A 23,319-nucleotide genomic window follows, 5' to 3' on the forward strand; every position below is an offset into this window, starting at 1 on the left:
ACCCCTGCATGAAGCGGCAGCCAACACGCGCCTTCCATGTATCTCTATGGGAGAGCTGTCCGGCTATCTCTGGCTCTCCCATAGAGATACTTTACATGGAGGGGGTGTATTGGCCTTACACGGGTCGACACACTCTGTTTCCGGAGAGAGATGGGGTCCCGTGCAGGAGATCAGACCCCGAGCGATCTAAAACTTTTTCCCTATTGGACCCCCAGCAATCTAAAACTTTTTATCCTATGGATAGGGAATACATTTTTCTCCATAACATTTCTACTTTAATGACTTGGGCAGAGCAGTTGTGCCGCACAATCACCCACAACAGCAACATTTCAAGTCTAAGGCTGGGACCGGTGTTAGTTTAGACCTTGAATGCCTAACCTAGGCTGTAAAACTACAACTCCCAGCGTTCCTGTTGGGGCATGCTGGGAATTGTAGTTTTACAACAGCTGGAGGCACCCTGGTTGGGAAACAGTAGTCTAATGTGTTGGTCAACTTATTAAGGCTAAAGGACACCTCTCTTTCCAATTTCAGACAACCCCCTTACGCCAAAAGTTATGGCTGCATTAGGGCATGATGTTATCAAACAAATTGGTTCCATTGTTCAGCCATCATAAGAGATACAATAATGCATCTACCGTATTTTTCGCCCTATAGGACGCACCGGTGTATAAGACGCACCCAATTTATAGGTGCAAAATCTAAAAAAAATAAAGATTTTGAACCCAATAGTGGTCTTCAACCTGCGGACCTCCAGATGTTGCAAAACTACAACTCCCAGCATGCCCGGACAGCCGTTGGCTGTCCGGGCATGCTGGGAGTTGTAGTTTTGCAACATCTGGAGGTCCGCAGATTGAAGACCACTGCAGGAGGAGGTAATACTCACGTGTCCCCGCCGCTCCGGACCGATCACCGCTGCCCTGGATGTCGCTCCATCGCTGTCGCCATGTCCCGGTCGCTCCGGAACGTCTCTGCTGCCGGCCGGGTATCCACGTACGCGACGACGTGATGACGAGGAAGGAGAGCGCCGGCCATACAGGGGATCCCTGAACAGAGAAGACACCGAGGAGGCAGGTAAGGTCCCTCCCGGTGTCCTGTAAGCACTAACCCGGCCATTCAGTCAGGCTGTTCGGGACCACCACGGTGAAATCGCGGCGGTCCCGAACAGCCCGACTGAACAGCCGGGTTAGTGTCATTTCCCCTTCAGACGCGGCGGTCAGCTTTGATCGCCGCGTCTGAAGGGTTAATACAGGGCATCACCGCGATCGGTGATGTCCTGTATTAGCCGCGGGTCCCGGCCATTGATGGCCGCAGGGACCGCCGCGATAGAGGTGTATTCGCCGTATTAGACGCACCAACTTTTTCCCTCCAGTTTTGGGGAAGAAAAAGTGCGTCTTATACGGCGAAAAATACGGTATATACCATCTCCAGGCTGCCTGTTACATTTCAATTAGGCAAATAGGGAAAGTTTGTGCCCCTGCATTTGATTTCTTGTTCATATAGAGCAGTGGTCTCCAACCTGCTGACCTCCAGATGTTGAAAAACTACAACTCCCAGCATGCCCGGACAGCCAACGGCTGTCCGGGCATGCTGGGAGTTGTAGTTTTGCAACATCTGGAGGTCCGCAGGTTGAAGACCACTGATATAGAGTATCAGTGTATTATAGTCTACTGGCCCAATCGCAGCAAGCATTACTAATTGTCACTGCATGTTGTCATATATATATCAGAATTCATTTAATATATAACTATTATGATAAATATTTGATGTAAAGAACTGGTTTTAAACTGAGTTGGTACAGAAGATTATAGGGGCTGTCTCGGCATGAAGTATTTATTTTTATTTTTTTATCTGGTCAGGGAGGGGGTAAGTAAAAACAAGAACACTCCCTTAGCTTCCTCACTACTGCACCTCTGCCGGTATTACAGAGTACCGGTCCATGCTGTCCTTGTATCTCCAGTTTCGGGGATGACATCACATGCCCTCTCCAATCAGAGGTGAGACATGTCCATGGCTGCTGATTGGATGACTGTAAAGTATGCTACATCTGTATATGGTGGGACTGGAAATCTGTTCTGGATAAGGGGGTGGTCTTCTCTGAGAGGTAGTGTTTTGGAGAGGAATTACTGTGTTTTCATGCTGAATGCATATGAAACTAATAGTACGATTGGATATTTAAAGAAGAACTCCAGCGAAAATTAACCCATCCGCTATCCACAGAAGAGGTGATAAGTAGCTAATCGTGGGGGTCCGACCGCTGGGACCCTCTGCGATCACTTGGACCTATAAGACTGAGCATAGATTAGAGTAGATTAAAATGGATAAGATTACCGGTAGTTTCACCTGACCATGCCAAATGGATTGGTTCTTGCATCAGAGTCAAAATGTTACATAGTTACATAGTTCATAAGGCTAACAAGTCTATGTGTGGTGTCCCGGTACCGGATTGTGTCCATTACCTTGTGGTGACGTCCCCAAAGTCAGAGTCCCTAGGTACCGGTGGGGTCCTCATCAATAGTTAGCCCCTTGTAACCCCTGTAATAGTTAAAATTATTCAAATTCAATGTGTAAATATTTGCCGTAAATAAAGTGTACTTACCTTGTTGTAGTGTCGCAGGACCTGCGGGTCACGTGATGCGTTCTAAAACTCTAGGTTTTATGGTTCAAGGACCTTTGGAGGAAGTCAGGTGATCGCCCACAATGCATTGTAACGGTGAGTGACAGCTGACTCGGACCAATCCAAAACGGCCCTGCCCATATAAGGGAGCGGCGGCCATTACTCTCTCTATTTCCTCGTGGGCTGCTGATAGAGGAGGATCTGCGCAGCTGTCATCAGCAGTGACTATGCCCAAGCCTTGCGGCAACAGCCATCTTACAAAACTGTGAGTTACCTCAATCCCTTTTAAGTCTGCAAGATCCCGGGACCTAAACAGACCCCTAACTCCGGACGGATCTCTGCAATAATCCTAATTCTATTAGTCCTTTGGATAAGCTAATGGTCCGCGGCATCTGTCAATCACTGCGGTACTACATAGAGACTGTATTGCTAAGACTGTTGCTGTTAATTGGATGTACCGCAAGTACCTCAGTAAAGTTTATACAAGTTCAAGTTCATCCCTATTGTGGACCGTCATTCATTTAAGCACGCACCTATCGTTTCTGGGAAGGGTGGCGATAGGCTGAAAATTCACCTCAGCGTATTAACCCTCACCCTGGCGTCACGAGTGACATGGGTTAAATTAACACCTCATATACCGAAGCAACACCCCAACTACACTACACCCCCAAGGCCCTACCACATATGGGAGGGGGCATGACAGCAGCCACGCCCCCTCCCATTGCCTTGCATTGAGGGGTGTGACGTCATGATGGGGCAAGGTTATGATGTCACGAGCTCCCAGCGCCGGCTCCAGCATTCGAAACAGTTTGTTCCAAACGCTGAGCAGCGGAGTACCCCTTTAAGCCCAATAGTTATTAGGTCACCCCTATGCTGTCTTTTTTTCTAAACTAAATAACCCCAAAACAAAGTAAGACCCCATGGTCCTATGGCGCTTATAGTAAGAAAAGTCAGCTCCATTTGAAATCCTCTTCAAGAAAAACCAAGTAGTGACACTGGGAGATTTATGAAAAACCTGTGTAGAGCAACCAATCGGATCGCTTCTATCATTTTGGACAGGACTCTTCAAAAATGAAACAAGCAATCTGATTGGTTGCTATGCGCAACTGCGCCCCTTTTCCTCTCCACAGGTTTTGATAAATCTCCCCCAATAAGTTCTAAAAAAAAATTCTAACAATTTCTCTATCAAAAATGCATCCACTGTCCATGGTACTGAACTATCAGGATGTTGGCTAGATCAGGATCCTTATGTGGACACCTTGGGGGAGATTTATCAAAACCTGTCCAGAGGAAAAGTTGCCCAGTTGCCCATAGCAACCAATCAGATCGCTTCTTTCATTTTTAACAAGGCCTCTGCAAAATGAAAGAAACAATCTGATTGGTTGCTATGGGCAACTGGGCAACTTCTCCTTTGCACAGGTTTTGATAAATTTCCCCCCTTGTGAGTGCAAACTTTACTATTCTTTTGACAAAAAAATAAACAAACAATGCGACAGTATAAATAGAATAGTACAGTGGTCCCTCAAGTTACAATATTAATTGGTTCCAGGACGACCATTGTATGTTGAAACCATTGTATGTTGAGACCAGAATCAGCCAAGAAGTTTCTATGGAAACTTGGTAATTGGTTCTAAAGCCCCAAAATGTCATCCAAAAATAGGAAAAAAGTGAGGATTAAAGAAAAATAAATAGATAACTAATATAGATAATGCAAGTCCTTACATATAAAAGTAAGAAAGATTTGCTGGGAGCTGTAAATCACTGTCTATTTCAGTGTTTTCCAAGCAGGGAGCCTCCAGCTGTTGCAAAACTACAGCTCCCAGCATGCCCGGACAGCCAAAGGCTGTCCGGGCATGCTGGGAGTTGTAGTTTTGCAACAGCTAGGGGCACCCTGCTTGGGAAACACTGGTCTATGTAGAGGACAGGAGCTTCTTCAGGGTCCTGTACAGTACATGCTATAGGGGAGATTTATCAAAACCTGTGGAAAGGAAAAGTTGCCCAGTTGTCCATAGCAACCAATCAGATCGCTCCTTTCATTTTTAACAAGGCCTCTGCAAAATGAAAGAAGCAATCTGATTGGTTGCTATGGGCAACTGGGCAACTTTTCCTTTGCACAGGTTTTGATAAATCTCCCCCAATGTCCTAAAAAAAGTAACATGGAGTTGCCCTCACCTGGTGTCCAAAGGAGCAGCTAACCCTGGCACCGGTAAAGAGGAGTACAGAATTTAATACCTTAATACCTTTAATACATTTAATACCTCCCTGTACTGTAGGTGGTGCTACCAGACATCAGTCAGTGCATACGCTTCAGTAATACAGGTGTTTTACCAGTAAATTGCCCATTCTGATTGGTCAGTTCTTCCAGCCATTGACACGTTTCACAGATCTGGACTGTCCGTACATTGTATGTTGAATCTGGTTTCAACTTACAATGGTCCAGAAAAGACCATTATATGTTGAAACTATTGTATGCCGAGGCCAACGTAAGTTGAGGGATCACTGTATATTCATCCGAGAGAAGAAAAAAAATAAAATCCTAGAGTTATATTCAGTTCAGCTTCTGACCTCGGTCTCTAGGATACAGCTAAAAATCCCCGATTTTTATCTACGGTGGCATTAGACACCTCATGACATAAAGGCCCATATATTTCTCATGGATACAAGTGCAATGCCTTTCCTGTCAACATGAATCCAAATGCAAACAACCCTGTGAATTACTGTAGGCAGCCCCGGTGAAAGATGGAGGAGTTAATCAAAGGAATACTAGCCATTAAATAAACCCAGACATGAAATAATACAGATGTTCCTCCGGTTCACACGGAGGTGCCCCATAGACATCTAGTTAAGGGCAATATACATATATGTATTAGGTCGCTGAGCCAAGATACCGGAATAGTCTAAGTCTGCTATTAGGAAGCCGTTCTTTCTGGCAGGAACCTATAATCTGACACAGACTGAGCATAGTACAGTAGTCAATTAATGGCTCAGTGCTCGTACAATAATGACCTACTAACCTGATAGTGTGTTTCTCTCACATTTTGGGATCCCAGGGGAAGCTACTGTCATTGTGTTATCTATTGCCTGCTTCCCTATCAAAGGAAATAAGCAGAGCCGAAATGTATGTACACATCAAGCTCTGTAGTTCATTGCACAAGGGCCGCAGCAAGTGGAGGAACAATAGATTTATAAGTTTATCCTGCATTAAACCAAACATGCCTGACTGCACTGTAAATTACTAAATAATAAGGCAGGAGGTGCGAGATCCCGACTTGGATGGAATATAAAAATCTATCAACCTGTAAAACACAATAACCATAAATGTATAGGGACGGTGCAGATAGGACAATACCAGGCCGCAGCGACATGATGGGATTATTTTCTGCGGTGCATTAAGGACATGTTATTACGTTATTATGGTATCTTTAGTATACATGTTCTAATGGAGTATGAGGGAGGAAAACAAACCGCTAATGGAATAGAATGGGACACAAATCTCACGGTAACATATGTAATAGGCTTCGCCTTGCCTAAAGCTACAGGCTTTTTTTTTTTTTTTGGTTTCATTTCAAATAATCCTTCCCTTTTCATCCCGCAGTCAAATTACACAAATGTTTATGTATTACAATAGTCCCGAGTCTTATTCCCTTCATGCTAAATTAAAGATGCGGAATGGAGGAAAAACTGCCTTTCCCTTGTTCTAACCGGTGGTCTATGGGATGTGTGATGTACATGCAAGTGCTTTATTAAATGTAGGGTGAGAAACACCCTCTAGGCTCATGTTTATGGGAGTTTTATATGGTAATTTGAAATGATCATTTACAGTATATTACTATATGGGAAAACTAGTGACTGTTTCTTGATATCTTATTCGGATTTTCTAGGAACTTGAAACTTGGGTGATAATTGTATATCGGTAATAATTGTATGTAGGTGATAATTGTATGTGGGTGATAGTCATATTTGGGTGATAATTTTATGGAGCAGAGCTTAGTACACTGCTCAAAAAAATAAATAAAGGGAACACGTAAACAACACAATGTAACTCCAAGTCAATGACACTTCTGTGAAATCCCACTGTCCACTCAGGAAGAACACTGATTGACAATCAATTTCACATGCTGTTGTGCAAATGGAACAGACAAAACAGGTGGAAATTATAGGCAATTAGAAAGACACCCCCCCCCACAATAAAGGAGTTGTTCTGCAGGTGGTGACCACAGACCACTTCTCAGTTCCTATGCTTCCTGGCCGATGTTTTGGTCACTTTTGAATGCTGGCGGTGCTTTCACTCTAGTGGTAGCATGAGACGGAGTCTACAACCCACACAAGTGGCTCAGGTAGTGCAGCTCATCCAGGATGGCACATCAATGCGAGCTGTGGCAAGAAGGTTTGCTGTGTCTGTCAGCATAGTTTCCAGAGCATGGAGGCGCTACCAGGAAACAGGCCAGTACATCAGGACACGTGGAGGAGGCCATAGGAGGGCAACAACCCAGCAGCAGGACCGCTACCTCTGCCTTTGTGCAAGGAGGAGCAGGAGGAGCACTGCCAGAGCCCTGAAAAATGACCTCCAGCAGGTCACAAATGTGCATGGGTACACTCAACCAGTCAGAAAAAAAAAACTCCATGAGGGTGGTATTAGGGCCCGACATCCATAGGTAGGGGTTGTGCTTACAGCCCAACACCATGCAGGACGTTTGGCATTTGCCAGAGAACACCAAGATTGGCAAATTCGCCACTGGCGCCCTGTGCTCTTCACAGATGAAAGCAGGTTCACACTGAGCACATGTGACAGATGTGACAGAGTCTGGAGATGCCGTGGAGAAGGTTCCGCTGCTTGCAACATCCTCCAGCATGCCCAGGTGTTGCAGGGAGGTCATACGGGCACGTGGAGGCCACACACACTACTAAGTCCCATTTTGACTTGTTTTAAGGACATTACATCAAAGTTGGATCAGCCTGTAGTGTGGTTTTCCACTTTGATTTTGAGTGTGACTCCATATCCAGACCACCATGGGTTGAGAAATTTGATTTCCATTGATAGTTTTTGTGTGATTTTGTTGTCAGCAGATTCAACTATGTAAAGACGAAAGTATTTCATATGATTAGTTCATTCATTCAGATCTAGGATGTGTTATCTTAGTGTTCTCTTTCTTTTTTTTGAGCAGTGTACAGTATGTTCCTGTTTACATGGCAGTCAACTAGATAAAAAAATAAATAAATACCACCTTAAAATGTTTGCCTGCACCCATGAAAGCCTTTTAGTGTGGCAGATAACCTGCTGCACCCAATCCAGTTGTGACATATCAAACCGCTGGGTCAAAAACCCAGAGGTATAAACCCCCTAAATTGTGATCCAGCCCTAACAGTTATATATTTTATTTGTTATAAGAAGAGTGAATATGCAAAAAATTTTTTTTCAAAGGAACCTTAAAATAATCAAATCTCCCAGTGTATATAGTAAATGAACATGGATAAGTTGATCACTCAAAGCCTCACTTTCCCTGATGATATAGTTGGCACTTTAAAACATGTTGGGGAGACTGTATCAGTTGTGTTTATCTGAAATGTTCATTTTGGGGAGATTTATCAAAGCCTGTGCAGAGAAAAAGTTGGCCAGTTGCCCATAGCAACCAATCAGATCGCTTCTTTCATTTTTCAGAGGCCTTTTCAAAAATGAAAGAAGCAATCTGATTCTATGGGCAACTCAGCAACTTTTCCTCTGCACAGGTTTTGATAAATCTCCTCCTTTGTCTCGGAAAATAAATTAATAAATTCCCCCCACTGTGATATCAAGGACAGTTGTTCGAAAGGACACACTCCGCTCTGCTACATGTGACATGCTCAGTTTGCAAACAGTACATACATATTAAGTACACAAAGAAGAGTACTACTTAAATACAATAGGGTTCGTTATACCTTTTTACTACATATCTGACAGTCACCATTGACTCCAATGTATTCTTTAACTTTTTTTTATAGCAATCAGCTCAACGTTGTAACATAACAGGAGCCTCCTCAATGTAAATACCTTTACAGTGCCACCGTAATACCAAGTTAATTCAATGGAGGTGAAGCGAACGCCGGCTGTGCTGATATAGAAGAAATAAATTAGGGAAATAATAAGCAATAAAACCTTCCTGAAATCTTACTGTAATTAATTATCTTTGGGAGATTCTCAATAAGTGACCAGAAGTAACATTATGTGATTCACAAACACGGCGCCTCCGAGCAGAGATGGGGAAATAATTGGGGCACATCTGACATAATTGCAGGAAAATGCTGGAGGAGGCAGACACTTTAATTAGAAGAGATTGGAGGTTCACAAGATGACTACAGTATCAGAGAGAGCCGCGCGTTACATTAAACAGCTGCACGCTCATTTCATTGTATCAAACTATGCGTCTTAGCCAATAATCCATCTAGTGAAGAGAAACCTACACAAGCTTCTATTATGATGTTTGTATTGTGAAAGCAAAGCTGTATTTAGTATATATATATATATATATATATATATATATGTGTGTGTTTGTGTTTAAGAAATAAAAAAAAAGCTGCCTGTAGCAACCAACCAGAATTCATCTTTTAAAGGACTAATCCCATTCAGAACTTTTTTCCCCATTATCCATGGGCTGCCGGCATAAAAAACGAAATACTGGACTCTCCCTCGTGCACTGGTATCACTGCTCCAGTCCTGTGGTGCCATCTTGGACCGAAGGACACCAGAGGACCCAAGCAGCAATACCAGTGCACCGAGGGAGTGGCGGCAGGTGAGTCCAGGTTTTTGCTTTACATGCCACCAGCCCATAGATAATGGGGAAAAAAGTTCTGAATTATATTACTTCTTTAAGCTTTTACTTCTTACACAACTTTGGAAAAACTGAAGCTACACCATAATTGGTTACTTTAGGCATCTTTTTCTAGAAACATTTAAAAACTGTTAATTAAGGTATAAAAATGGCACTAGAGCTCAAAATAAGTGTGGCACACACTCAGCGTGGACATACCTTCTGCTCATGCTATGCAGTTTCACGGTGATCTATTAGCAAAGAAGCCTACCGCCAAGATAAAACATTTCTTCTTTCTTTGGAAAGGATTATATGGACTGTTCTGCACCGAGGCCTACTTCTTCCTAGGCAGAATTTGCTTAACTATCTATTTATTTATATATTTATTTATTTATTTGTCTATCTATTTATCTAGCAATCTCATGTATATTTATATATTTATTGATCTAAAAGTATCTAAGTATCTGTTTAACATAGATATTTAAATATTTAAACCTATTCCCTATCTATTAATTTATCTTGTTTCTTTGAATAGTCAGACTTACTATTTATCCATATACAGTATATTGAAAACCTTTCTCAAGCATTAAGAAAGACTAGATGGAATAAACACATGCTACTTTAACTAGAGTTCTGCAGTGGATTTGTCTCTACAGTATATATCTATCAAATTTCTGTCTATCTAATTATCTAAAGCAAAATAAAAACGGCACAACCAAAGTCCAGAATGTAAATGAAATTCGGGGTGCCCGCATAACTGGAACCTGGGTCCGCCGGTTCCCCAATCCAGACAAAAGCAAAATATGATGCAGCACTCCACAAGTTGCAAACAAAGGGTGGTTTTATTCCATCATGTGCATAGACAATGTTTCACCAGTCTCACACTGGCTTTTTCTTGAAAAAGCCAGTGTGAGACTGGTGAAACGTTGTCTATGCACATGATGGAATAAAACCACCCTTTGTTTGCAACTTGTGGACTGCTGCATCATATTTTGCTTTTATCTGATTATCTATCTATCTATTTCATATTTATCATATATCTCCTATCTATTATCTATCTATCTATCTATCTCATATCTATCTATCTATCTCCTATCTATCTATCTATCTATCTCATATCTATCTATCCGAGCAATGTTGAGCAGCACTCCCAATAGAAAGGGGAGCGGGTGCAGGCAGTCCACGGCCAGGTCACAGGCACTAAGAATTATATAGAAGACAATACTGCAGCACTCCAAATGAAAGGTGAAAAATTGTGAAGTTTATTCCATCCAACAAGATGCAACGTTTCTGTAGCCCAGTGCAGCCATTTTCAAGCATACAAACATGTGCCACATTTTAATAGGGAAACATATCAATGGTGATTATACTGGTAACTGGCCCACGACGACCAATCCACTTTCCAGGAAACTGTTCATCTAGGAATGCTCAGACCTGACACCCATAATGTGGTGGCGCACCATCTTGCCGGAAAAACTAAGGGAACATGCCAGGTCCGAGCATTCCTAGATGAACAGTTTCCTGGAAAGTGGATTGGTCGTCATTGGCCAGTTGAGTGGCCCCCAAGGTCTCCTGATCTGACCCCCTTAGACTTTTATCTTTGGGGTAATCTGAAGGCAATTGTCTATGCTGTGAAGATACGAGATGTGCAGCACCTGAAACTACGGATACTGGAAGCCTGTGCTAGCATTTCTCCTGTGGTGTTGCTATCAGTGTGTGAAGAGTGGTAGAAGAGGGTTACATTGACAATCCAACACAATGGGCAGCACATTGAACACATTTTATAAGTGGTCAGAAACTTGTAAATAACTCATGAAATAATGAAGTTGTGTTAAAACCAAGCACATGATTGTTTTTCTTGTGAAATTCCCAATAAGTTTGATGTGTCACATGACCCCCTATTGAAAAAACAAAAGTAGGATTCAAAATGGCCGACTTCAAAATGGACCACCCATCTTGAAAAGTTTCCCCCCTCACATATACTAATGTGCCACAAACAGGAAGTTAATATCACCAAGCATTCCCATTTCATTAAGGTGTATCCATATAAATGGCCAACCCTGTAAAATGAATAAAAAACAATAATAAACACATCAGCGGAATAAGCGGGATCCGTCCCAATAGGCGTGTTAAATACCCTGTGATTTGCAATGATACCACTGTAGAATATTGCCGCTTAGTACCCTGGGGGATATGGGGGAACCCCACAGCTCACCCGGGACTTCTCTTCCATCACCAGATCCGGGTTGCGGTCAGCATCCTCACATCATGGATCAGGAGGGCGAAGTTCCACTGTCTTGCAGTATAGAGGCAGATGGTCAGACTTCGGGTAGAAACGCAAGGGAACCGCAAGAAAACCGCTGCTAGTGTGAATAGGGTTCATAAGACATTGGGCATATATTATGTAGTTGGTCCATCAATAAAAGTATTAGTCTTAAACATTTTTAAATTGTATCTTTCCCACAATTCAGAAATTTAGGCTACATAAATAGAATGTTGCAGTAATACCCCCATATATCATATTTAATGCAGAGAGATTAGAAATCTACAGCAGACTGCTCATAAAATTGTTTTTATTATTAGTTCTACTAATAACAAGAATAATTTATTGATTTTTTATTCCCATTTCTCATCTATATATTCCACATAGTTGACTATAACAAGGCTTCAAAACAGGTCATAACACGGTCAAAAGAAATCTTTAAGCAATCATGTCTGTATTTCCCAGCCCTTTCAGATAAAATCAAGACACTTTATTCTAGCGGCATCAATAAAACACCTCGAAGATGAATTACATAAATGAGCGCGGTAATTGTTTGATATATGTCGCTAATTGGTTTGCAACAGGACAGACCTGATAAAAAATGTAATAGGAATCTTCAGACATGAAATCTGCCAGGTTCATGATCTTCAAGATGGAGAGGCAGAACCTCTTCACGCCCTCCTTATCAGAGACTTTAAATAGCAGCCGTTACACGCTCAGGCTTCACTGCAATGCATTCTCCATCAGGGACAAAAAAAATTATCCGTATTCACAATTCATTCTTCAAATAATTAACCTAAATTCAGGAGCAAATGTTTTCATTCAGTGACAAATCAGTGTTCTAAACCGGAAACAAGTTGTGGGGCTAATTAAAACTGATAAAAAAAAAAAAATAAATAAATAAATAAATAAATAAATAAAAAAAAAAACAATGAAATCTCGTGTTTCATGATTTATTTCAGAGATAATTAAGTTAAAGCGCATAGCGTGAAATTATGCTTTCAGCAGTAAAAGTAACACAAAATCTCGACAAAAATCACGTGATCAAAGTAACTAGAACAATATTAACTTTAATATCTATTTAGAATTTCTCAGTTTATCTATCTATCTATCTATTTATTTATTTATAGACAGGAGAATACAGCAGCACACTGCTAGCACAAAGATACAGATAAAACATGAAATGCTATATTGCTACAATGCAAAAAATGGAGGTACTTTGCTCACCATTTGGCCAAATAGTTTGCCTAGCAGCGTGCACCTGTATGCCGGGTCCATGCAGTAGTTTGGTACCAGTGTGTGCTGGCCAACTTATCCTTGTTTTTATCTATTTATTTATCTATTATGTCTCTATCCATCTGTTAACTATCTATCTTTGTATCTATATATTATGTCTCTATCTATCCTCTATGTCTGTGTATCTATCTATGTACCTATCTCTCCATCGATCTATCATTTATCTCATATTTATGTATCTATTTCTGGATCAATCTATCTATCTCATATTTATTTATATATCTATGTCATATCTATCTCCTATCTGTCTATCTATCTCCTATCTATCTATCCATCATCAAAGGGCCATAACACACTTCTTCATAGTAAATTCAGCGAGGTGCATCATCATCATCAACCTTTATCTAGGTAGGTATAACTTGTATAACAAGTTTAAAGGGGTATTCTGCTCCTAGACATCTTATCCCCTATCCAAAGGATAGGGCATAAGATGTCTGATCACAGGGGTCCCGCAGCTGGGGGACCCCAATGATCTGGGCTGCGACACCCCAGACATCCAGTGCACAGAGCGAACTTCGACCCGTGCCGGATGACTGGTGATGCGGGGCGGAGGTTTGTGATGTCACGGTCATGCCCCGCTCGTGACGTCACGGCCATGCCCCCTCAATGCAAGTCTATGGGAGGGGGCGTGATGTCCGTCACGCCCCCTTCCCACAGACTTGCATTGAGGGTGCGTTGCCATGATGTCACGAGCCTCTGGCACTGCACCCGACGCTCTAAACGAATGCCAGCCACAGCAGGGAGATCACGGGGATCCCCAGCAGCGGGACCCCCGCGATCAGACATCTTATCCCCTATTCTCTTGGATTGGGGATAAGATGTCTAGGTACCCCTTTAAGGGTTTTGCCACCATGCAAACTTATCCCCTACACACAGAATAGGAAATAAGTGTCTGATCACAGAGGGATATATTGTGATCATGAAGATAGGGCTCCCTAAGCTCCCATTTAAATTGAGCGGCAGCTCCATTCATTGTGTCCATGGGAGTGCCACAATCTATGTGTGAACTCAGCCAGTACAGTGCAGCTGTAACACCCACTTCATGGACCCACTGTGCTACCCAATAAGTACCCTCAAAATTTTTGCCCTTTATCCAACTCAAGGATGCGGAAGCTGGACTTCTGCTGTAACCAGGTAATTTCTCAATACCAGTCCCAATATGGGTAGTGGCTGATCAGGCAGGCCAGATTGCCCCAGTGTAATGCACAGGTAAACAGGCAGAGGTGGAACATGGCTGGCAACCAGGCAGCAGAGTTAGGTGTCAGCTCATAGTAAGAGTCAGGTCCAGGCAGACACATTCTTAGAGTCTGCGCTCTGGATCAGGGACAGGAGGTTCAGCATACTACACAATAAGGTGACTTGTTTTTCCACTTGTTTCTCTAATCGAAGCCTAATACCGGGAAAAAGTTGCCCACCCATAAGGGAAACTCACGTGCAAAATTTGGTTCCGATCAGACAATATCTTCTGTCTCCACTATAAGCTTCATGTTTTACATGGGAAATGTGCCTTAAAGGAGAACTGTGATTAAACATTTTTCATTTCCCCTGTGCCCGGGCTTCAAAAATTAACAAAAAAACAAACTTTAACTCACTTTCCTAGGTTCCACTGTTGCGCCGATATTGGCGTCCCGGTCCTCTGGTGCTAGTCTTCTTCCTGATTCCTGTGCTCGGTGACTCATACTGCACTCAGCGTATAGCCAGCCGCAGCAATGTGCCCTCTCGGCCGGTGATAAGCTGAGCACACTGTCATGTAAGGAGCCTGGGCCTCACCTTCTCTCTGCTGGATGAGTCACTGTGCCCAGTTGTGTATAAATCAAATTTACCCATAAGGGTTTCCCCGGGATATGAACACATCTATCTCCAATTCCCACTCGGGCTTGCGCCTTCCTGGGACTAATTTGCCAAACTTGGGAACCCTAAGTTTAAAATTTAACTTTTATTATACCAAACTAAAATTTCAATTTGTGAGAAAAACTAAATAATGTGGGTCAAATTGGTTATATTCCCGTTTAATTCAGAAATGATCCCTCTATTTCTGTGGTATCTCTACTTTATAGTGTTATTCCCTTTTATTCAGCTCTCTTTATATTGTTTGGAATACACTGTCACCAATGCTGCTGTTAAAAACTGCACACTTACACCCCCCCCCCCGACGTTTCGCCTGCCGTAACTGGCTTTATCAAGGTCTCCATAGAAGTAGTAGGACCTTTCTCTTTTCAGCCATTCACTGGCCGAGGCGCTGTCTCATGTCAAGCCAGTGATTGGCTGAGGGGAAAGGTCTTTTTTCGGCAGCAAACACACTAGATTTCCCGGATCCGATGGGAGATTTGAAATCCACCCGGGAAACCCAATGTATTGCTGAAGTACAAAATGTGATAGGGGGGGGGGGGGAATGTGACAGGTGGGGGGGAGGGAATGTGACATGTGGGGGGGAGGGAATGTGACATGGGGGGAGAATGTGACAGGGGGGAATGGGACAAGGGGGGAATGTGACAAGGGGGAGGGGAATGTGACAGGGGGGAAAATGTGACAGGGGGGATAATGTGACAGGGGGGAACGTGACATGGGGGGAAATGTGATGGGGGTGAGAATGTGACTGGGGAGAATGTAACAGGGGGAGAATGTGACAGAGGGGGGAGAATGTGACGGAGGAGAATGTGACGGGGGAGAATGTAACGGGAGGAGAATATGATGGGGGAGGTGACAAGGGGGGAGAATGTAACAAGGGGGAGAATGTGACATGGGGGAGAATGTGACAGGGGGAGGGGGGAATGTGACATAGGGGGAAAATGTGATGGGAGAAGATGTGACCATGAAGGGAGAAGATGTGACCATGAGGAGAGAATGTGACAGGGGGTAGATAGAAATTAAATGGGGAGATGTGAAATGGGCGGTGGGCATAAAATGAGTGGATAGTTGTAAAATGGAGGAGATTGGACATGAAAGGGTGGGTTTTCCCAATTTATTTATTATATCACATCACATATTGAAATATTGCAATCGCACATTTTCCCCATACAGTGCAGCCCTAGTGCCCAGGAACCAGGAAGAAGACCAGCACCAGATGACCGGGAGGCCGATATCGGCGCAACAGAGGAACGTAAGAAGATGAGTTAAAGTTATTTTTTTTGCTTTTGCAGCCCAAGCACAGTGGAAATGAAATTTTTTTTGTCACAGTTCTCCTTAAAATTGTGCAGAAAATTGTTCTTAAGCAGCTCCAAGCTTACTTGATGTAGTGGTTGAAGTGGCCCAGACCCCACCATGTGGAGGTGGCTGGGTTTGGGCTCCTTCCAAGCCCTACCCAAACAAACAACCATATGTAGAGCTTGTGCAACCTAATCTGAGTCGTCTCCAGCAGGAAAGATGATAACAAATTGACCCTTATGGTTAAATTTGGGCAAGGCCTGTCTGGATAACGGAGTAGATAGAATTTAGTTATAATGTGCCTCTTGACCACATACTCTTGCGGACACCTCTGTCACCAGATTCAAAAACCTCTCCACTGTATGGCATAGAAATTTAGTAAAATACCACCCCAGCCCTGTTTTGTTACACAAAGAAAGCTTAACAATGAGTTGTTTGTTTGAAACACATCGCAACCCATGGGAGACTGTGAACATCTGGGTTATTCCAGGTAATCATTTCAGTATAATTCTTTTACCTTCAAGATTTAAAGTAGGTGCATATCAAGGCACATTTCCCATGTAAAACATGAAGCTCGTTGTGGGGACAAAAGATATTGTCCAACTGCAAGCAAATTTTGCACATAAGTTGCCTTTATGGGGGGGGGGGGCAACTTTTGCCAGGTATTAGGCTTTGATCAAAGCAAAAAGTGGAGAAATGAGCCACCCCAGTATGCAAGGGTCAGGCAGAGGCAACGGCAAAGGAGCAAGGGGCTTAGGTCAGGTATAGGATAATAGATCAGGAAGAACACATCTTCAACAACAAACCACAGTATTTCAAAGTTAAAATTAAGAGGGCAGAAAGGCTTTAAAGGGCTACTCCACTGAAAGACATCTTATCCCCTATCCAAAGCATAGGGGTAAGATTTCTGTTCGCGGGAATCTCTCCGCTGGGGGCCCCCCAATCTCTTGCAGCACCCAGCATTCTAAACAAACTCCAGGTTCCTGCTGCAGTGATCACGTCCCCTCATGATGTCACGCCACGCCGACTCCATTTATGTCTATGGGCGTAGGGAAAGCCGGCCGACACCCCCCCTCCCATAGACATGAATGGAGGGGGCGTGACATTATGAGGGGGCATGGCTGTGATGTCACAATCGCGGTCTCCAGCTCCGAGCGTTCTGAACAAAATGTTCAGAATGCTACAGCACTGGAATACCCCTTTAAGTAGGCAGTGCTAGGTACAGGTACAGATAGTGGTGTCAGGAGAACACATTAGGAGTGGCCCTTTAAACTGCAGTAGGCAGACCAGGAACTGTAGCCACAGGAAGAGAACAAGAAGAGGAAATCTGGGCCTGGAAGCAGGGAGCGGGAGGAACAGAACAGAGACTCGGTGGCTGTAAGCATTGGAGCAGACAGTACACTAGGCGGTGTACAGCAGTACTTTATAGGCAAAGATAGTAAAGGGTTAATGCAAGCTCCTAGAGCCCACACAATCCCTTAGACCACCTCATCCCATTCACAGCCACATAAAGGTAAGGTACATAGCTCTCTCCACTGAAGTCTATGGAAATAAGGAAAACCATATCATAGATTTAAAAAAAAGAGGGTCACATACATTTTGGTCTTCTCACCTGGATAGGAGCGTCAATGGAAGACCCCTAGGCATGCACCCAATATTACCTCTCTGCTAAGGGGCATGTCTAACAACATGGAGTCAAGAGCAGCCATCAGAATTGTGAATGTAGCTCTAGAGTATAATACAGACTGTAACTCAGGATCAATACCAGATAAGTAATGTAATGTAATGTACAAAGTTACTCATCTTTATATGTAGATTAATTCTGTACGAAAAAACTGTGAGATTATGTTCAAAAGGTGAACCTATCATAGTAACAAATGATTCGCCTTTCTACATTACCAGCCGGAATCTAAGCGGATACTGATAAAAGACGAGTAATGCTGTAACACTTCTTTTCCATAATCTGAACACATAAAACTTTTCTGTCAAGGACTCGCAACACAAAATTCAATCAGCAACCTTGAATCCTTAAATACTCAGAGCACCCACTTCGGGTGACTAATTGAGTTTGGCTATTCCAAAGAACATTTTTTTTCCCCCATCTCAATCGATATGTACAATATATCTCACTATCAAGGACATGCACTCTTTATTTACATAACACAGGCTACATAAGGGAATCGGCGCACAAATATTATTGAGTGGCACATTTTTCTTCTCTGCTAAAATGTGCAGAACTTGGCGAACCAATCATGATATTGATGTTGGCGTTTTATATTTTCCATGTTTATCACAAGGTGCACAGATGCATCACAGAGACAAAGTAGCGGAAAACTTTATGAAGTTGACATATCTGCCTCTATTTATTTATTTATTTATTTTTTGGCTTTTACGGGAAGTTGTGAGTTCAATGAATATTCTGTTATCTCCCTGAAAAATCTTAAAGGGGTAGTTTGGGGAACTGAACTTATCAGACATTTATCCCCTTTCCACAGGTCCACAAAAAAGGGACAAGTGTCTGATCGCAGGGGCCCACCGATCAGACCCCCACAATCTCCTGTACGCACCTTGTCTACTTACCTCGGTAAGCTCTGGTCCCCACCTTGATGTCCCACTTGGCCAATGACCAGACACAACAATGTCCCAGCGCAGCTGGTGATGGCTGAACAGGAAAGTAGATGGGGCCAGATTGGTCCGATCCCCCTGATAAGACACTTATTCCTTATCCTGTGGATAGGGGATAAGTGTCTTCAAACTTCAGTTCCCTGGACTACCTCTTTAAAGCAGTGGTCTCCAAACTGTGGACCTCTAGATGATACAAAACTAAGGCTGGCTGTCCAGACATGCTAGGAGTTGTATTTTTGCAACAAATAGAAACCACAGTCTTGAAGGGTTTGTCTGACTTATAAAAAAAAATGAACAGGTGCTCAGGATCCTTATAAAACAAAAAAGAAGCTATACTCACCTGCTTATTAATCCTTTCCTTGTCTGACACTGCTGCTATGGTCCTCCCCATTGGGTTTATTTACATGACAATCCTGTATCACTGCTACAGACCACAAGAAGACCACTAAGGCCAATGACAGCAGTGACGTCAGATGTACCTGGCTCAGAATCTTGATGTCACTGCAAGGAAGAGTCAGTGTAGCTACAGGTCACACTCCTTATTTGATCAGGATGGCAAGGGAGGAATCGTTTAAAAAAAAACAAAAAAAACTGGACAATCCCATTAGGACTATGACCAATTGTTTTTACTTCCACTTTCCAACGGCAATATTGTTTTATTTTTTTCCATTAATGTAGTCATATGAGTTCTATTTGTTATAAGAGTGCTTGTGTATCTAAAACTTATCCTCTGCAGGGGTCAAGTGTCTAGTCATGGTGGGTCCAACTGCTGAGACCCTCTCGCAATCTCCAGAATGAGGTCTTGGCTCTCCACTGCTTGAAGTGGTGGGGTCGGACTACAGCGCTCGTGTACATATCTCTATATCTCTGGCGCTCCCATAGAGAGTACATGGAGTATGTCTCTGCCTGACTCTACTGTACCATGTTGGCACTCCTGTGCTTTACCCAGAACATTAACCCTTAACCTATGCCGCCTGTCATCACCATTCTGCCTATTCCTAAATACACTGTCTTGCTAAATGCCCCCAATGTATGTGCAAGCCTTTAATTGACCCCTTGGAGTGGGACAATGGGTAAAAACCTAGAGGGAACATCTTCTGCTCTTAAACGGGTACTCCAGTGAAAAACATTTTTTTTTTCACATATACTTGCTCCAGAAAGTTAAACAGATTTGTAAATTACTTCTATTAAAAAAAGTTAATCCTATCAGTACTTATCCGCTGCTCAAATTGAGTTGTTATTTTCTGTATGACAACAGTGCTCTCTGCTGACACCTCTGTCTGTCTCAGGAACTGTCCAGAGTAGGAGAAAATCCCCAAAGCAAACCTCTCCTGCTCTGGACAGTTCCTGAGACAGACAGGTGTCAGCAGAGAGAACTGTGGTCAGACAGAAAATATTACAAATCTGTTTAACTTTCTAGAGTCAGTTGATATGAAAAAAAAAATAGTTTTTGGCTCATAGTTGTTACGCCGAGCGCTCCGGGTCCCCGCTCCTCCCCGGAGCGCTCGCTACACTCTCCTCACTGCAGCGCTCCGGTCAGATCCACTGACCCGGGGCGCTGCGATACCGCCTCCAGCCGGGATGCGATTCGCGATGCGGGTAGCGCCCGCTCGCGATGCGCACCCCGGCTCCCGTACCTGACCCGCTCTCCGTCGGTCCTGTCCCGGCGCGCGCGGCCCCGCTCCTTAGGGCGCGCGCGCGCCGGGTCTTTGCGATTTAAAGGGCCACTGCGCCGCTGATTGGCGCAGTGGTTCCAATTAGTCTGATCACCTGTGCACTTCCCTATATCACCTCACTTCCCCTGCACTTCCTTGCCGGATCTTGTTGCCATCGTGCCAGTGAAAGCGTTTCCTTGTGTGTTCCTAGCCTGTGTTCCAGACCTCCTGCCGTTGCCCCTGACTACGATCCTTGCTGCCTGCCCCGACCTTCTGCTACGTCCGACCTTGCTTCTGTCTACTCCCTTGTACCGCGCCTATCTTCAGCAGCCAGAGAGGTGAGCCGTTGCTAGTGGATACGACCTGGTCACTACCGCCGCAGCAAGACCATCCCGCTTTGCGGCGGGCTCTGGTGAAAACCAGTAGTGACTTAGAACCGATCCACTAGCACGGTCCACGCCAATCCCTCTCCGGCACAGAGGATCCACTACCTGCCAGCCGGCATCGTGACAATAGTCAAACCAGTTGAGTAGCACAGTAGGTCCATTCTTATTGCTGTTGCATGCACTAATATAGTGGTGCCAAATGTATTATTTTCCTATCTTTTACCAGTCTTGCACAAGAAAGACTGTTTTCTGTTTTCATCTATGGATTTGTGTGAGTACTTATTTTTCTGTGGGATGAGTTGGAACCATCTTAGAGTACATTTGACTATGTGATCACTTTTTGTAATTTTTTTTGGCAAAGTTAAAGTGTACTTGTCCGATCCCACAAAAAAGAAAAATGAATATGTTACTGAGTGACTATTGACCATGTGCATCTAATTTAATGCCTCACCTATATTTAATATAAAAGTCCCTCTTTTCATTAGTTCACAGTGTTAGAAATCCTCTCAGGGGAAGGGGGCGTGTCCCTCCCTTGTGGTGGTGGAAGGTGATTGGTCTGTCTGCTCATGCAGCCTTGTCCTTGAATCATCTCTTGTCCATGACTCATGGACACACCTGATGCTGCTGCAGGACTGGTTAGTGTCCCAATAGGTATGGGGACCCCTAGTGGTGGGATTTTCATGAGCTGGGGATTTGAGCTTTATATGAACAAAATGGAGACCCGACCCATATAAATATAGATTAAGAAATTAATAGGCACCAAAAAAAAAGAGTGTTCAATGGCGGACATTCACTTCAAACCCATCTTAACATTATCCATTGTGACTCTATGGCTTGATTTCCTACATTCACTAGATTTTGGATCCAATATGCTATGGTACTACTGGGAGCCAAAAAAAAAATCAATTTAATTCAGCATACTAATTAAAAATACTGTTTTAGCTGTTTTAATACAGAGAATACCCAGGCATAAGGTCTGATATTAGACGGTGTCGAATTTGAAATAACCACAAAAAGCTCCGATAAATGCATTCATTTTCTTGTTAACTTATGCAATGGGGTCACCATAGAATTGCACTGAAATTGCTCTGATTTTGTAATCTCTGCTCATAATGACATTGTAATGGGCCCTGCATACACTTGTATTAAAACCCTTTTCCCACCATAATCTCACATTGTAATTGGAAGATCACAGGACCCCCAGAGACCGCTGAATAAATCATCAGAAGTTAACGTTATACAGTATTTACTTTTCAGCGCATTTTAAGTATGACTAGAAGCAACGGGTAAAGAAAGGCGACTTTAAATATTGTGTATTTTTAAGATGCCATATATATTATGTTGCTAGGTTTCCATTCACAGTTTAAAAAAAGCCCTTGACCCCTGGCCAGATTTCCACATAGGATGCTATTCACATTTCTTTATTTTTTTTGCCTTCATCAGGGTAAATGTTCCCTAAAGCATCCATGCCATGGAAGCATCTAATTCAGTGTTTCCTAACCAGTGTGTCTCCAGCTGTTGCAAAACTACAACTTCCAGCATGCCCGGACAGCATTTGCTGTCCGGGCATGCTGGGAGTTGTAGTTTTGCAACAGCTGGAGGCATGCTGGTTGCAAAAGACTGGTCTAATGTACAGGATCCCACTTTATTGATTCCTAGTGTAAATAAATGATACCACTAATTATAAGTCGTCTGTCTGTATTTATCTCTATAGGAACGTGCAGCTGACAATGCTTTCCTACACATAACAAAAGATATTGCGACAAATAATGGTTTGGTATATGGCAAAAGCGCGCACTTGTGTTATACTTGGTGTATGCAGATCTTGTGTTTACAAAACAAACTTATTCACAAAAGGAAGTATATACAGAGGCTAGTATAGCAAAATCTATGGATAAAATGAGACAGATACATTTGTACCCAGTCCGACCAATGTACAGTGCGGTATCTACGGTACAGTATAAATGGAATTCAAGACAGTATGGAATACCGTATCAACAATAGCAGTGGGTCCGGCCATAGTCAGGCATCTCTGTTGCCATAGCCAGGCATCTCTATGGTGCTATAGGCCAGTGTTCTCCAAACTGCAGTCCTCCAGCTATTGCAAAACTACAACTCTCAGCATGCTGGGAGTTGTAGTTTTGCAATAGCTGGAGGGCCACAGTTTGAAGACCATCGCTCTAGGCCAATAATGTGGCACTTCACCGTAAGGGTGCATTCACACCACGTTTTTGCAATACAGTTCCCGTATCAGGTTTTTGATGGGAAACGGATTCCTCAAAACCTGACTAAACTGTATCAAAAAGTGTGTAAAACTTTCAACCCATATACAGTTAAAAACCGTATATGGTTTGAAAAATGATGTCCAGATGCATCCGTTTTTTAAGAAAAAACTTATACGTTTTTAACTTTTCACTCCATTTTGAATAAAGTTTCACTTGTTTGATTGAAATTCCAAGAAAAAAACTGTGCAAAGTCAAAAACCATATGGTGAAAAACTGATGGAACCACATGCACATACAATTCTTTACGGTTCCCATTGACTCCCATG

General features: G+C 43.1%; 1 long non-coding RNA gene across 2 annotated transcripts in view; it reads left to right on the forward strand.

The window, feature by feature from the left end:
• Positions 1-2,504: 2,504 nt before the first annotated feature.
• Positions 2,505-23,319, forward strand: part of LOC130281847 (uncharacterized) — a 46,805-nt gene continuing 25,990 nt past the window's right edge. For both annotated transcript variants that reach the window (XR_008846132.1, XR_008846133.1), the window contains exon 1: positions 2,505-2,879. This is a non-coding gene — a long non-coding RNA (uncharacterized LOC130281847). The remainder of the gene's footprint in view (positions 2,880-23,319) is intronic.

This window comes from Hyla sarda, chromosome 7 (assembly GCF_029499605.1).
Source record: "Hyla sarda isolate aHylSar1 chromosome 7, aHylSar1.hap1, whole genome shotgun sequence".
Classification (NCBI taxonomy): domain Eukaryota; kingdom Metazoa; phylum Chordata; class Amphibia; order Anura; family Hylidae; genus Hyla; species Hyla sarda.